This window comes from Mirounga angustirostris, unplaced genomic scaffold (assembly GCF_029215605.1).
Source record: "Mirounga angustirostris isolate CCGP_5_RB_7025 unplaced genomic scaffold, mMirAng1.0.hap1 SCAF_9, whole genome shotgun sequence".
NCBI lineage: Eukaryota > Metazoa > Chordata > Mammalia > Carnivora > Phocidae > Mirounga > Mirounga angustirostris.
Genome location: NW_026991717.1, coordinates 114551268 through 114568437, shown reverse-complemented (window position 1 = coordinate 114568437; position 17170 = coordinate 114551268). Strand labels below are relative to the sequence as shown.

The 17170-nt window shown below is 41.0% G+C and overlaps 1 protein-coding gene across 1 annotated transcript in view; it reads right to left on the bottom strand.

Moving 5' to 3' along the window:
* Window positions 1–652: 652 nt before the first annotated feature.
* The window catches only part of PCNX1 (pecanex 1), a 353336-nt gene continuing 336818 nt past the window's right edge, over window positions 653–17170 (bottom strand). Inside the window, exons 40-41 of the transcript XR_010405241.1 lie at window positions 12337–12418; window positions 653–706 (exon numbers count right to left, since the gene is read on the bottom strand). The gene's annotated coding sequence lies outside the window, so the exon portion shown is untranslated. The remainder of the gene's footprint in view (window positions 707–12336; window positions 12419–17170) is intronic.

The following is a 17170-nucleotide window of genomic DNA, read 5'->3' as shown; positions in this document are numbered from 1 at the left end:
GCACAACACTTTCTATGTAAATATGGTTTTTATTGGATGGGGGGTGGGGGTTTGCTTCTTTTTGGTCTACACAGTTCCCTCCCCCCCTGGGGAGAATTCATTTCTAAATACTGGCCCTATACATTCCAAATTATTTCAAGTACAGAGCTTTTTCTATAATCTCCTTATGCCTACAACTGTATAGTACTTTGGGATGCCATAGAGATAGAGAAATTAATCTGAAAACTATCTATGTCTTTAAACTTTAAATCCATGGGAAACAGACAGATGATAGATCAATCGATCAATCATGGGAAGGAAGTGGTAGGTATTAGAAGGATGATTTCCTCCACCGAAAAGAAAAAGAAAACTTAAATACAACTTTATATGCCATTTTAAATGAGTGTGTGTGTTTGTGTACATTAACGCCATCACATCTTGCTTCTCTAATGATTTTAAGTAGCCAACCCCACTGACACCTCTTAGGTAATCCCAAACAGGTGGAAACCTGTCAGAGCAATCAATTTGCTGCATTTTAGAAAATTCGCCTATACTTCTATTCACAGGAAAGGGGGTCGGGGCCATGCCAGACTTCTGCCAAAGCAGCTGTGTATTATTAAAGATAAAGTAAAATGAGATCCTTACCTGAAAGTACAGTCCTTTTGATCTACTTCTTATACAGAAATCTTGGATATTAGTTTACTGCCATTCACATTCAAAACTGAACCTAAGGATTGAAAGGGGGGAATAATTAATTTGAAATACATGCACAATGAAGATAAAAACATCAATTTGATCAAAGATGAAATTTCCATATACTTGTTGAAGCCAAATGGTTTCTGCAGGAAACCTGTTTTCTGTGACTCAAATCCAAAATGGAAAACGTGGGTGGTTCTTCCTGTCTCACCATTAAGAGTCAGCCAATTGGCTGATGAAGTTTTCACACAACTTAAGCTCAAACTCCAGCCTTCCATCTGCTCTAATACTGCCATACCTTAGGGAAATGAAAGAAAAATAAAGGCTTTCTTCAGCCTCAAAGTAAGTCTTTAACAGGTACCTTAGTCCTTCCAGACTCTATTTGAGTGTAAATCTTCAAAACTTCAAATCCAGAAGATGTGAAAAATAATGAGAGCTGAATCACAAAATAATTGAGGGGCTTTACAGCTGCCTCTGACTTTGGAGCTATGATTTCTAAAAAACTGACAAACGAATCTCTCTTGGATACCAGACTACAGTCGTAGCGTGGCTGTGGGGCAGGGGCTTCCAACCCAGTCAGCTTACCCAGAACTGCACTTCTTCCCACCTACAAGTCACTCATCGTTTGCCAAGACGTGCCTGCCAACGGATACTGTATTTGGGCTTCTAAACATACAAGTCTGCCAGATTGGGATAAGAACCCAGTAATTCTGCAGGCTATTGCCGCATATCCACCTAGAGCTAGTCAACTAGCCAGTGTGATACAGACAACTGAAAACACACACGCCACGGTACACCTTCAAGGACAAAGAGACCCTGGGTACATGAGACTAGCATGGGAAAACAATCATGAAGACCCTTCTGCCAGAGGCCTCCTCATATGCACACCTATGATCTGTGGAAAATCTGCAAATATAAGACCATAAAAATTTAGATGGCTACTTCCAACATTAATACAAGGCCTCTAAGTGGCAAACCACTCAAAAGGAGCAATGGTCCAGTTCCTAAAGATTCCAGGCCCAATCTGAAAATTCCTCACGCTTTAGGAGGCTATCTCGAAAATGCTCAGAGGTTCACAGAGCTCATGCTGCTCAGTGGAGAAGGGCCTTCTGAGAGCCACCAGAGACTGCCCAGCAGGTCCTTACAGAACGACCGCAGTCACACAGGGGAACCCACTGGCCAGACTAAAGCAAAGGGCACTGGCTCCCAAAGTATTCATCCCGAGAGAGCTGCTTTGTGGGGAGACAGTGCAACTTGAAATACACGCCCTGTCTGTACTTGAAATTTTAGGAAATACAGTTATGAGGCACTAAGCAGATTATGAGCAAATACGTATCATAAGCTCTCCGAGCTGAAAGAGGTTGCAACACCCCATTACCACTGTAAAACCATCATCCTACAGATAAGATGAAGTCAAAATCTCCTGACTGGCAGACTGGTGCTCTTCCTATCACACCCTGCTCTTTAATCAACTGGGGTAACGATCTTTTGGAGCATATTAAAATCAAGCTACAACTCCGCTGCAGGATAAAAATCTCATTTAACCACGTGTTGGGGGGGGAAAAAAAAGATTAACATAAAAGATTAAGAAGCAAAACCTTTAGAGTAAATCCCTGCTGGGGAAAGGGGTAGGGCGGGGTTGGCTGTCTTTCTCCATAAAAATATGATCTAATCTTCAGGGAAAATGTACTTACAAAATTATATACAAAAACGATCTCTCTCTTTTAAAAAAAAAAACTCATCGCTTCCAAACTTGTACCTCCAGCAAAAAAACACAAAGCATAATGCCTTACTTCACTTACACAGAATGTTGAATTGACAAAAATAGCAATCCTTTCTTCCCAAGTTGAGGTTGAAAATATTTTCTAAATAAGGTATTTTCACTGTGCTATAATTAATTTCCTCTATTATAATATATTTAACTTCAAAGCAAATCAAGTAGATTTATTCCCCCATTGTGGTTTTCTTTAAAACTCTGATTTAACACTTCTAAGACAATAACATAAGGTGATCTTTCATTCTGTTCATTTTCTCTAATTCCAGATGACAATTCCACAAATCAGCACAAAAATATGCAGGCTTATACACATAAAAAGAGAAGCACGTGGGGCATATGGGCGGCTCAGTCGTTAAGCATCTGCCTTTGGCTCAGGTCATGATCCCAGGGTCCTGGGATCGAGCCTGCATCGGGCTCCCTGCCCCATATCAGGCTCCCTGCTCCGCGGGAAGCCTGCTTCTCCCTCTCCCACTCCTCCTGCTTGTGTTCCCTCTCTTGCTCTGTCTCTGTCAAATAAATAAAATCTTCTAAAAAAAAAAAAAAAGAGAAGAATGCAATTTGTATAGGATGGAATATCTGCATGCATTTTTTAAACTTTTAAGATAAAACATAAATCTTGGAACAAATTTATAACCGCCCCTAGGTTATCAAAAAGAGGCCTGTATACTCCTCTCTTATTACAGATGCTTCGGTTATAATTTATGACAAAAGTTAGTATCAATTCTGCCAAGAATTAGTTGTGCAACGTTGGGCAAGTCATTTAACCTTTGGGCTTAAGCTGACATGAAAAGCCAGAATAACCTATTTCTAAGATACCTTCTAGGTTTCTTAACATCTTCCTAAGACATTAAGGATCATCTTTATTTCCCTTAAATCCTAAAAAATCAAATACATCTTTAAATAATAAAAATGAGTATTTATAAGTTACATTATGGCCCAGAACTTACTGGGAGGCTACCAGCAGATTAGATAAATGAAAATTTCAGAATGTTATGGACTTTATCTGCATTAAATGGGTCTCCCTGTCTCGTTTTCCAGCTTCTCTGAGCAGGTGTACAGATGCATTTTCACATCCGGATGACTCTGTTGAAGGGTTTTTCCAACTCTCCCTAGGCCTTGATCCCTTCCTCTTCCCGCCCCTGCTGCCTCAGGACCCTGATTCTCTGAAATCTGGCTCTATTTGCCACAATGCTGGAAATGAAAAGCTTTTCTATCAATTAAATTTAAAACCAGCTGCCATCCAAATCTATATCTGTACATTTTTATCACTGAGTAATCTAGATTTTAATGTCTAAAGAATTTGTTCCACTGATAATATCTGAAAATTTAATGACTTTTTTTCACCTGAAGCCGAGTTCCTTCCTTAGCGCCAAATAAGCAAGGAAGTTCCAGAATACTGTTTATAACACAACTCACAGCCTTAAGATAATTTACCTTCTTTACATACCAACTGGTAATTTTGCCATCCCCAGTGAGTTCATGAATAAAATAAACACTAGGATTGAGAATCTGGCATTTTACTAGTAGAAATCCTAAAGAGTAGTTGCTTTTTGCCAAGTTCATTCATTCATATACTATCTCCTACAGGGCAGGCACTATTTATTCTTCGTGCTGGGATACACAAACTGACAAAAGTCTGCCTTCACGGAGCTTGTAGTCTGATGGAGGAGACACCCGACACACAGAGACTACATGGACATAATATAGACATAATATATATGATGTACTCATAACCAGTAAACATAACATACAGACATATGACATGGGAGATACATATACAATGTGAGACAGAGTATGTGCTACTGAAAAGAAAGAGGCCAGGATGATAGACTAAGGAGATGGAGGCATGAATGGAGGGAGGGTGAATTGCAATCTTAATCGGGTCAGGGTAAGACTCAGGGCAAAAACTTGAAGGAGCTGAGAAGTGAGTCAAACTAAAGTTTCCTAGTAATTTTTACCTTGTACTGACTGTGCATGTAATAGCAATGCCTTATCAAAACAACAGTGTATGGGCAAATTTATGAACAGCCCAGAAGAGTAAACAGAAGAGAGCTGTGTGTAAACCCCCTTCGTTTTTGCAGCTGAGTTTACCAAGCGAAACTTACATCTTCAATTAGGCATGATCATTATGCAGTTTTTTTCTTCCCCAAGTGTTAGTTTGAACAAAATTCTTATTTCTGTGACCCGTCTTCCTTAAAAGTCAAAAAGAAATTTCCAAATATTACTTGACACATGAAAGAACAGCAGTATTATCCAACTAACAACCCACTGAGATGTCCCAACCAGGACTTAAATCTCAGTATGAGAACCCAGGAAGCACTGGAGCTTCATCCCACTGGGGAGAAACCCATGCTTTCCCAGAGGGATTGGCAGGGAAAGACCAGGCAAGCTGTGAAATCAGGAGGCCACCCCACCTCCCACCACCAACAACCAGCTGTCTAACCTTGAGCTAATCCCTTCAACTCCCTGGCCTTCGATTTCCTCAACTACAGAATCAGGGCAGTGGACCATGTGATTTCCAAACCCCTTCCAGGGCTAGGTCCACTTCAGAAAAAAAGTTAGGTAAATAACCATATCTGAAAAATTATAACAATGCTAACCCACCATCACAGATCCATATACTTTAATTTGTTCTTCTGAGAACAGTAATGAATTTATCCTGACTCATGCATAAACCCTCAACTTTCTCAGATCAAAAGATTCTCAAGAATGGGGCTGGACTGGTTCACCGAGGACAAAACAACTTGCAAAACAAGACATTATTTTTGTCTTGGCTTCATTATCAACATACTCTCATTAGACTAATATGGAAATCCTAAACTAACATAAGCATGCACCTGCTGGGGTTTCAAATATTCTTTATGCACCACCACCCCCAATTTTAAAAAGTGTGTTTTTAAATAGTAGGCTTCCTTAAAGTTACTTGCAATCCATTAGTCTTCTTACCACAGTATTATTTCAAAAAGGTGCTGTGATGACCATCTCATTCAGAGAGGCCCCAAATCTACACTTCCTCTCACCACTGTTAACAGCTCCCTTCTGGGTAAAGCCCACCTTTTCGATGCAGAATTACAAAAGAAAGCAAATAAACCAACTGGGGATGGAAGAATTAAGTTTCCTGCCTTCTTCACCCTACAGTACAGGCAAGGCTTATGAATTAGATTCTACCAACCTGGCGCACCGCATGGGACTCCTTCAGAACAGAGTCCTGTTACGTGGGAAAAGCAGCAGGGTGGAAGGATGTGCGGCACGCATTTTGCTGGCAATGTGGCGTGCTTCTGGCTCCGGCTTCCTGATCTGGAGCATCCCGACCCAGGCAGGGGCAGCAGTCCCTCGGAGGGCCAGTCCCACAATTCAGTACTGGCAACCATTCCCAGAAACTCGGCCTCCGGGCTCTTTCTTCGGCCCTCCCGACGATTTGCTAAGCTACCTATCACCCCTAATAAATCCCTTTTTGTTTACACTAACTAGAATAGATCTTAGTATCTGTAACCAAAAACCCTGACCAATTCACGTAGCACATATTCCTTTCATTATTTCCATATACAAGAGCTGAGATTGAAAGACACAAGGAACACATAGAACATTCCACTGTAAGTCAAGAGTTCTTTGTTTCCAGCCAGGGCTCAAATCCACAATCAACACTTCCAACCTTTCCTTATATGTACTTTCTCATAAATTTCATCACCTCTCCCATGCAAGAAGAAGAAAATGATTTTTGCCTAACTAATTTTCTATCAATAAAGAGGCTGATGACAGTAACTTGGCGAGATATTTGAGAACAGGATACAATAAACATCATTTTCTATACCAGCTCAAGTTTATGGAGAAGCCTGTGGTGTTAGGCAGCACTTGGAGAACATTCCCAAGCTGCAGACAAGGTGATCTAATGCTGTGTTGCAATGCCAAAATGATCAGCACTCTGTGCCAAGGCACAACTTAATTCACAAAGCAGCGATGAACTTTTCACTTATTTTCACCCATCCCTCAGGGCAAGATAATCATGTTAAACCCACAGACACATCAGGTAACTAAAATATTACCCTAGGAACTAACACCAAAAGCAGACTGGAAACGCCAAGAAGTGATTATGCATGTTAAAATTCTCTTCTCGGTACGAAGACATTAAGTCCCACAAAACCAGTTGACAAAGATGAGAAAAGTAATCAGTTGTTAGTAATACTGTTATTTGAAATGGCAGGAGAATCTTACAAAGGACATCTGATATCTCTGAATAATCAAATTACTCTGTACTACCAAACCGCACACAAATATTTCTCAGGTAATACTCAAAGGCAAAACTTTTATATAAAAGATCACTTACACACTTCTGAAACCAATTAATGACACTGATACTCATTCTGAAGGCGATTCAACAGTCTGCCAAATAGAAAGTGGGTATTCAATTCAAAGGAGAGCACAAGTACGCGTCAAGAGAGACTCCAGACAAGTCTACTAGCCTTGGTGCCAACCTCAGCCTGGGTCACAGGTCCTCAGGGCCACCCCAGCTTCCTGACTGCGGCACCACTCCCCTCCTGCTGCCCGAATACTCTGTAGCGCACTTAGCTTTAACACTGGTGGTGGGGAGAATGGGAATACACAAAAGTCAAAAATAACTATATTCTTCCCTAAGGACGAGGCAAATCAGCTTGCTCAAGAAAACTCAGAGCTTGGCTTCTTCCAAACAAAATTTTAGAAACAATAATTCAGAGAGCCTCTAGGCAAGGAAGTTACTAAGATGAGTATGGAGCTTTACTATGATTACACGTGCACCATATGTGTCCTTGAGATGCATCTGGCTCGCTCTCTCTTTTTTTTTTAAGAAATGGAAGTATTTCTGGGCTAGAAATGACACATGGCCTACTCTGAAGTTTTTTTATGGTTTCTCATATTTAGACTCTAACCTCAATCTATTGCAGGTTTAAGGATGGATATGATGCTCACTCGTTAATAGTATCAAAGTCAAAAATACATTATGTAATACTGCCGATGAGTGATTCCCAAAGCTAGTCTGCAAAACAATACCTGCAACTGTAGGTCCTCAGAGAAATGAGGGAAAAGAAAAAAAACCTTGTTCATGAGTATTTCATAAAGCTAGCTCAATGTATCCAATTTAAAGGGTTGCTCTTTATTCATTTATGCTCTTTATCCTTTCTATTCTTTTGGTATTCAAATGGCCTTTCTTCATAAAATGATGAAAATTTTAATGTCTTTAATTTACATTCAATTAATTAACATATAGTGTATTATTAATTTCAGAGGTAGAGTTTAGTGATTCATCAGTTGCATATAACACCCAGGTGCTCATTACATCACGTGCCCTCCTTAATGCCCATCACCCAGTTACCCCATCCACCCAACCCCTTCCTCTCCAGCAACCCTCAGTTTGTTCCCTATGGTTAACAGTCTCTCATGGTTTGTGTCCCTCTCTGATTTCGTCTTACTTTATTTTTCCCTCCCTTCTCCTATGATCCTCTGTTTTGTTTCTTAAAATCCACATGAGTGAAATCATATGATAATTGTCTCTCTGATTAACTTATTTCAAAATGTCGAAAAATTTTAAAAATTATGTACCTTCTCTATCTCCAACATCCCAACTCCCCTCCTTCCAGTGGCTCAGGCAAAAAATAAAAATAAAATAAAACCTAATGCCATTCTTGGCTCCTCTTTCCCCCTCCACACGTCCAGACCGTGAGCATATCCTGTCAGCCCTGCTCTCAAAACACATCCATAACAACCACTTCTCACCACCACAGTGAAGATACAGCACATTTTCACTGCCCCAAAAAGTGGTATCAAAATGGCCAGTAAACATATGAAAAGGTCCTCAACTGCCTTAGTCCACAGGGAAATGCAAATTACAGCCACGATGGAATCCCTCTACCACCCACCGGAACAGCTACAGTTCAACAGCAGGCAATGCCAAGTGTTGCCAAGAATGTGGAGCTCCCATAAGGTGCTGACGGATAGCCACCTTGGAAAGCTGTTTCTCAGTGTCTACTAAAATGAATATACACAAACCCTATGACCTAGCAAGTCCACTTCTAATTATATCCCCTATAGAATGTCTTCACCAAAAACACATGCACAGAAAAGGCAGCACTACTCACTTGCCAAGGACAGGAAACAATCGTGTCATCATACAATGGAATTCTCTACAGCAACAAAAATGAACAAACTACAGACACCTGCAAGGACATGATGAACCTCACAAACACCATGTTGAATGAAAGAAGCCAGAAACAAAAGAATTTATTATACATGATTGCATTAATATAAAGCTCACAAACAGGCAAATGTAAGTTACGGAATTAGTAGTCAAGGGGTAATACTTTGGGAAGGGGTCACTGAGCCTCCTGAGGGGCTAGAAACATTCTTTTTTTTTAGGATGGTATTTATTTATTTGAGAGAAAGAGTGAGAGAGAGCATGCACAGGGGGAGGGGCAGAGGGAGAAGCAGACTCCCCGCTGAGCCAGGAGCCCCACTCAGGACTCCATCCCAGGACACTGGGATCATGACCTGAGCTGAAGGCAGACACTGACTGAGCCACCCAGGCGCCCCAGGGGCTAGTAATATTCTATTCTTAATCTGAGTGCTCATTACACAAATGTAGTCACTTTGTAAAAAATCATCCCACTGCACACGTACTTTGTGCACTCTTCTGTATGTTTTTTATACTATTATATAAAGTTTTGTTTTGTTTTTAATTACCTTCTCAATAAGGCTTTCTCTGGCCTGGTTTCATGAACATGTCCACCGCTCCCCAGGATTTCACATCTTTCTGCCCCCTCCCTTATTTTTTCTCTTTAGCACTTGTCAATAGATATATTTTACAAACCTACCTTGTTTATTGTCTGTCTCCACACACTAAAAGTTCCATGAGCATAAGTATTTTTTCCATTTTGCTGAGTATGTACTACTGAGTCTCCAGTGTCTAGAACAATGCTAGCTATCATCGATTGTAGGCACTTAATAAATACTGATTTAATTCATTTATTAAGTACACAGCCTTGCCCAATTCAGTTATGCTTGTGGATCTGAGCAGTAATTCTTACCGCCGCCATGGTATGCTGAACAGTAAGCCAGTTCTGCTCTGTTCTGGCTTCATACTTCTCCACGTGGTTCTCAGAGCTCTTATCTGCCTGATCATCTGCTGGATACTCCCATTTTTCCTACTTCCCAATCAGGTTCTGGACAGTATAACACTAACACTCTAAATTCTGTAACATCTATGTTTATAAATGAAGCCTAAGGCTGCATTAACTCGTTTCCTAGCAAAATCCACCTTGTGGACTCGTACATACTGAGTTTAAGTCAAATAAAAGTAACAAAGAAACTTAACTCTATTTTTTTTCTCCACATAAACATATAAATCAAGAAGTATTCACATCTTAGAGTGAGGTCTTTCGTTTCTGGTCCTAAATGTAGACATTTTCGGGGGTCTCTCCACCTCTTCCTACAGCAAGTTTTAGCTCACCATTCCAACCCCTGAATTCTTTTTTTTTTTTAAAGATTGTATTATTTTTAAGTATCTGTACACCCAAAGTGGGCTTGAACCCACAACCCCAAGATCAAGAGTCCCATGCTCCTCCAACTGAGCCAGCCAGGCGCCCCAACCCTTGAATTCTTCTAAGGCAGTGTTACTCAACCTTTTGTTGCTATCGCTCCCTAAGGAGATTTTTTTAGACATTTTCCTTAATCACACTCCCCCATGAAATTTTAATACCACACATATACTGTATATCTACTTAGTACTAATGTATATTGCACTTCAAATATTAAAAAAAAAAATTTCTGCCCTCCCCCAATTTCACTTCCTTCAACGTGTGTGTTTTAAAACCTTGCTTCTGTCAACTACATTACCTTACCTTTCTAAGTTTCCTTCACACGGACATCTGTCAACAATAAAACCATCTCAGTAAAAGATAAAAGTTGTGGGGCTGAGATCAAGAGTCCCACTCCACTGACTGGCTCGGGCATGTGACTTGATCTCAGGGCTGTGAGTCCAAGCCCCATGTTGGGTGTGGAGCCTACTTTAAAAAAAAAAAAACAAAAAAAGATAAAAGTTGTAACCCCGAGAAGTAGAGTCTAACAGCACAGTAGGAAAGGCTTCCCTCCCAGCTGAGGCAAATCCATTAAAACTACTATTTTTAAAGTACACTTCTCCAACAAGCAACAAAACCCATCAAACACCCAGTTCGTATTTTCCATCTCATTCATAAGGACAGCATTTTGTTAAATGAGACATTCTGTTGAAATCAAAAGACAGCAATCCCTTAACTAATAGCCTATCTCTCCTTCTTAAAATCTATTTTTAAGAAGAACACAAGATAAGCACAAAATGACTTATTTTAGTCTCTCCTAAATCCCTCTAGAATCTGTTCCTTTTCTTGGCCTCTTGGCCTGCGTACTCCCTACCTTCACTCTTGTAAGAGGCCCCCCTTGCCCTAGGTCCAGATTAGTACTTTTTATTTTCCACGTTATTAGCAAACTTTTTAAATGCAAATCTGATCTGTCTGCTCCCAGGATATTTAAATCTTTCCAGAGCTCTTTCCTCACAGTAAGATAAAAGTCCCAACTCCTCAGCATGATATGCAAAGATTTTCACTGTGAGGCCAATAAGTGGCCAGTCACATCTTCCTGTTTCTAGAAAGCTTTTCATAATCACTTTACCCAGGATAGCAGGAATGCTCTTACACCCATACCAGCTGGTACCTACCCTCCCCACCTCATCCACTCACCCCTGGTCTCTTCCTATTTTAAGAAGCAAGGTCACCTCTTCAAAGACTTCCTCTTCTCCCCCTCTCCTTCCCAGGGCCACAAAGCACCTCATAACCAGCTTTACAGGCACTCTGCATACATTTGGTAATTACTTGCTTATCAGAATGGGTCTGTCTTCCCCCCCAGTTGAGCCATTTAAAGGATGCATGCAAGGAAATGCACTAAGAATACTTGCTTCAAGCTGATATCCTAAATTGGGAGCCTGACATTCATCTTTGTATTCTAGCACCTGGAGAACCAGGAACCTATGGGAATTGGAAGCCCAATAAATACTTTTGGAATGACAGAAACCCTGCTGGCTCCAGATAACCGCTACCTCTTTCTCTCAGTGTTATCAATCACCTGTTTAAACCTAGACTCAATTTCTGCCAGAAATTCACATGCAACTTAATCCATTTCCCTTTCTTTAGAAAACAAAAACACTGATTTCAGGAGCTTCTCTCACCTTCTCATTTCTTGAAGTTTCCAAATGGGTTCCTCGAAAATAATTGCAGAGTTTTCAGTATCCTAGGAAACAACTCATTTCAGCCTGGAGACTTTTACCTACTTTAACTGAGTGAAAACGCTCTCACTTTACTGCATCTTTTGTATTCTACCCTTCTGTCTGAAAACCACTTTCTTCGCTAGAGAAGATAGCAGAAGGAGTGAATGACTCTGCACTCCCTCCTTGAAGATTAAACAGTGCATCTAGCTTCATTCTTCTTCCTCATCTTGTATTATAGACTGAACGCTAATTTTCACATACCTGATCTTCATTAAAGATGAACTCAAACATACTTGATAACACAGCAAGTCCACTCTTAGACATATATCCAACAGAAATGCATGTCCATGTGCCCCTCAAAGGATGTAATAGCCAAAGATCAAAAATTGAAACCCAAATGCCCACCAAGAGTAGAACATATCACTAGTTGTATATTCATACAATGGAAAACTACAGAGCAATAAAAAAGAACTACAGCTACAAAGAACACACGGATACATTTTACAAGTTAAACAAAAGAAACCAGGCACAAATGAAAATACCCTTTATGATCCCATTTCTACAAATTTCAAAAATATGTAAAAACAAATCTATGGTGTTAGAAGTGAAGAGTGGTTACCTTTGGGGAAGGAGGAGGCTAGTGATGGCAGAGGTGCACGATGAGAAGGCTTCTGGGGCTGGTCATGTTCTTTTTCTTGACCCTGCATGGTGATTACACACATGTATTCATTTTCTGATGACTTACTGAGCTCTATCTTTACGATGCACTTGATGTGTATTATACTTATAAAAAAGTTTTCTTAAACTACTGTAGTAATTTCAAATCTTTCCCTACAAGTCATGGGTCATTCTAGATACAACCTTTCTAAACATTTGTTGGCATTCAGTCTGTTCTTTTGCTTTCATGCTTACTACGTGCCCCTGTCTCTTTTATACACCACTTAAATGTGGCTTCCTAAGAAAGTAGAAACACAACCCACAGAATAGGAGAAAATTTTTTCAAAGCGTATCTGATAAAAAATTTGGATTTAGGGTATATAAACAATTCTTAAGACTCAACAGTAAAAAAACATACAACTCAATTTTAAAATGGGCAGAGGAGGGGCACCTGGGTGGCTCAGTCAGTTAAGCATCTGCCTTCGGCTCAGGTCATGATCCCAGGGTCTTGGGATAGAGCCCCAACATCGGGCTCCCTGCTGAGCAGGGAGAGCCCGCTTCTCCCTCTCCCATACCCCCTGCTTGCGTACTCGCGCACTCTCTCTTTCTCTCAAATAAAATAAAATAAATAAAATCTTTAAAAGGAAGGAAGGAAGGGAGGGAGGGAGGGAAGGAGGGATGAAGGGCGGGCAGAGGATCTGAACAGACATTTTTCCAAAGAAGATATACAATGACCAATAAACACATGAACTATGGGGGCACCTGGGTGGCTCAGCTGGTTAAGCATCTGCCTTCGGCTCAGGTCATGATCCCAGAGTCCAGAGATTGGGTCCCTGCTCAGCGGGGAGTCTGCTTCTCCCTGTCCCTCTGCCCTTCTCCCCTGCTTCCCCTGCTCCTGTTCTTGCTCTCACGTGCTCTCTCTCTCTCAAAAATAAATAAATAAAATTTTTTAAAAAAGCGCATGAATGATGATCAACATCATTAGTCATTAAGGAGCTGCAAATCAAATCCACAATGAGATCCCACTCCACACCCATTAGGACTGCTAAAATAAAAACACCAAACAATACAGCAACAAACGTTGGCAAGGATGTGGACAAACAGGAACCTTCACGCACTGCCGATGGTGGGAATGTCAAAGGGGACAGCTACTTTGGTAAACAGTCTGGCAGGTTAAGCAGAGTTACTACAGAAGTCAGCAATTCCAGAAGTGTACACCCAAGAGAAATGAAAACATGTGCACACCAAAACTTACACATGACCAGCAGCATTCTTCTTAACACACAAAAAGTGAAAACAACCCAAATATCCATATTACTTGGTCATAATAATAAAGTACAGATGCATGATACTTGAGAACATCATGCTGAAGAAGCCAGGCACAAAAGACCCCATATTATAGGATTCCATTTACATGAAACATCCAGATTAGGCAACTCTATAGACAGCAAGGAGATTAGTGCTTGCTTAGGTCTGAAGGGATTGGGGGGGGCGCCCCAAGAGCTAAAGGGCATGGGTTTCTTTTTGAGGTGATGAACATGTTCTCAAACTGACTGTGGTGATGGTAGCACAAAGCTGTGAATATCTTAAAAACCAGTGAATTGTGCATTTTCAATGGGTTAATTTGGTATGTGAATTATATATCAATAAAGCTGTTATTTTTTAAAAATCTGGCTTCTCTTGCAATGGCCCCAAACAGCTGCGCTGCCTTCTCAGAAGCCGGCCCCATTTTTGCTTATCAGTGTGATTTGGAATCTACAATCACAACTTTTGTCTCTTGGAGCTTCCTACCCATCTGGATGAAACCATACTCCTTTTTATAGTTCTGCTGGCCTTGGAGGTACCCTATCTTTTCTCTGAGCTTTGTGAAATCTCCTTCTAAAAATCTAGGCCATAAGACTCTTCCATCATGAAGAAATGGAAGCCACTTTCACCCAAAGTTCTCAGCATGAATCAGGGAGCCACAATTTCCATCTTCTGCCTTCTAAAAATAGATCAAGGACTTATCAGATGTCTCCATTTATTGGGTTGAGATTTCCACAAATACACAGATAGTTGAAATGCACCATTTATAAACTATCTTCTCCTTGTGCCAGCTTTGAACTTATACATATTTATTCAGGGATGCATGTAAGATTAGGCTCTGGGAATACAAAATTGCAAAAGACACAATTCCTGGCCTTCAAGGTCTAACAGGAGAAGCAAACACAGAAAAATAACTTTAACATATTCTGACAAAGCTCCCCCAGCTTCTCTCCATCCTGCCACTTAATAAGTGACTTGTAATTGTCTGAAACCCATCTGTCAGCTTGGCTTGCTTTCGTGAGAACGGATGTGCCCTGTGAGTCCCAAAGACTGACAGTGACCTGAACCCAGGAGAGCTTCAACAAACTCTTGATTAAATATGTGAATGAAAAAGCATGAATATGCAAGGAGAACCAAGTATGTCATACATAAGCACCTGTCCTGCCCTTTAACCTCTTCTCAGTTACAAATCCCAGCCACATTTGGCCTTAGCACAGTCCTTGCTGAGGCCGGCAGGGACCAAATGAAGCTGGGAAGATACCCAAGTTGATTCCTCCCTCTCTGCCCCCGACCTCTCCTTCATCTGAGCTCTTAGCTTTCCTACCCTTGCCTTCCTCCATCTGACGCCTGGGCGAAAATGCTCAGGATAACCTTTCAAAGACAACTGTGATGAGATGGGATGTTCCTGTGTAATGGAGATGAAATTTATGGCTCCAGGAACCCACCATTATAACCCAAATGAAATGTATCTTTCTATCAGGGTCTTTAAAAACCCAAGGGAAAGAGACCAGGACAGCTGAGAAGCTGGGAGGGCTTGCAAGAAGGGAGGATGGGTAGTTGACACAGACTGGACTGGGCTGGGCGTCTGTTACATGCCAGACCCTGTCCCTGCTGCCATACACCTGCCATCATCATTAGTGCTCCCAAGGGCGCCTGGGTGGCTCAGCAGTTTGAGTGTCCGGCTCTCGATCTCAATCTCAAAGTCATGAGTTCAAGCCCTGCGTTGGGCTCCATAAAAAATTAATAATAATAATAATAATTAGAGCTCCCATCTATTGGTACTAAACCCAAACTGTGGGGAGGGCGTGACATACATCATCTCATTTCTTCTTGACAATAACCTTGCGAATTAAAGCATCATCACTGTCCCCTTTTTCAAAAACAGGTAAGAGGTTAAAGAATCTCCTGAGGTCACAGTGGTAGGATGGAAACCAGATCTCAGGGCCCAAAGCTTGTATGTACCACTTACACTTACCAAGAAACACTGTGTAACATGGGAACGCAACTTAGCCTCTGCACCCATGTTCTAAATCTAAACTGTAAAAATGAAGGAAATTCCTTCCTCAAAAGTTGTCTTTGAAAATTAAATGAGACAATATATCCAAAAATGTACTAGTACATAACAGACCCTCAAAAATGAAACTGTTTCAGGCGCCTGGGTGGCTCAGTTGGTTAAGCGACTGCCTTCGGCTCAGGTCATGATCCTGGAGTCCCGGGATCGAGTCCCACATCGGGCTCCCTGCTCGGCAGGGAGCCTGCTTCTCCCTCTGACCCTCCTCCCTCTCATGCTTTCTGTCTCTCATTCTCTCTGTCTCAAATAAATAAATAAAATCTTTAAAAAAAAAAAAAAATGAAACTGTTTCTGTTTTTTCTGTTGTTTCTCCTGCTGTGAACTTCCTGGCCTTAAAGCATGAGCACACAGTGGACACAGTGTAATTTGTAAATCAGCTCTCACACCCTGTCCTTGAGGGCAGGCTCTGGCCTACTCATACCCACCAGGTTAAAATAAAATTAACGTTTGAGAAAAGCACCTAGAATGCCAACTACCACCTTACAAAGTTTTAGAACACAACTTACTTGCAACTTAGAAACTATTCACAGAGAAGCCTAAGGTCAAAGCTGCTCTTGGTTTTGTTCCCCAATGTTTTTCTCCTGAGTAAAAGAAGACACCCCACCCCCAAAGCTGCTGTACCCAATGCCATATGCCCACGGTGGAAAATGCTGCCCTCTTCCCGGGGCCTCTTCCTTCTCCCCATCAGATTTCACCTTCAAGCCCCTTTTGCTTGTTTTCAGAAGCCATTTTTGAAAGGCAGGAAACATGGAAACATTAATTGTGGTTAGTTATCACTGGGTGGTAAAATGATGGAGGATTTTTTTCTTCTTCATATTTTCTGGTATTTTCTAAATTTTCAAAAAAAAAAAAAAAAAAACCTTGTGCAGTGCTTTCCTAATACAAAAAAAAGAACAACAAGAAGAGAAAAGGAAAGAAAAGCCGATGCATTTAAATGATCTCCTTCGTCTCCTCCTGAACATCTCTCTCTTCTTCCCCACAACTCCCCAGTGAGCTGGAAGCATCTTGAGAACAGGTCTGCTGAATCATCTGCACAACACTCAGCACAGCACCTCACCCACAGCAGGGGCCCGCCACAAAACAGCTCAGTGAGTGTCTGTTGAATGAATGAGTATTCAGGTAACATTTAGAAGCAGACTCTCTTAATGGATGGTGGGTGGACCAAGGTATGAATGTGGCATGTCTTTAACGAACGTGGATTATCATAGTTAAATATCATTATTATAAAGGTAGCTTTCAAAAAACCAAAGCAGTTAAACATGATAAATCTACAACCCGAAGACAAGGTGAACTACCAAGGTGATACTCTAGTCCCAACAGGTGACTGCACTCGACAATTTCCCAGAAGTAAACCAAGAACCGGGTGGCGAACAAACCTAAGGTCCTCATGCATCTTGCTCTAAAATGAGAAATCCCCAGA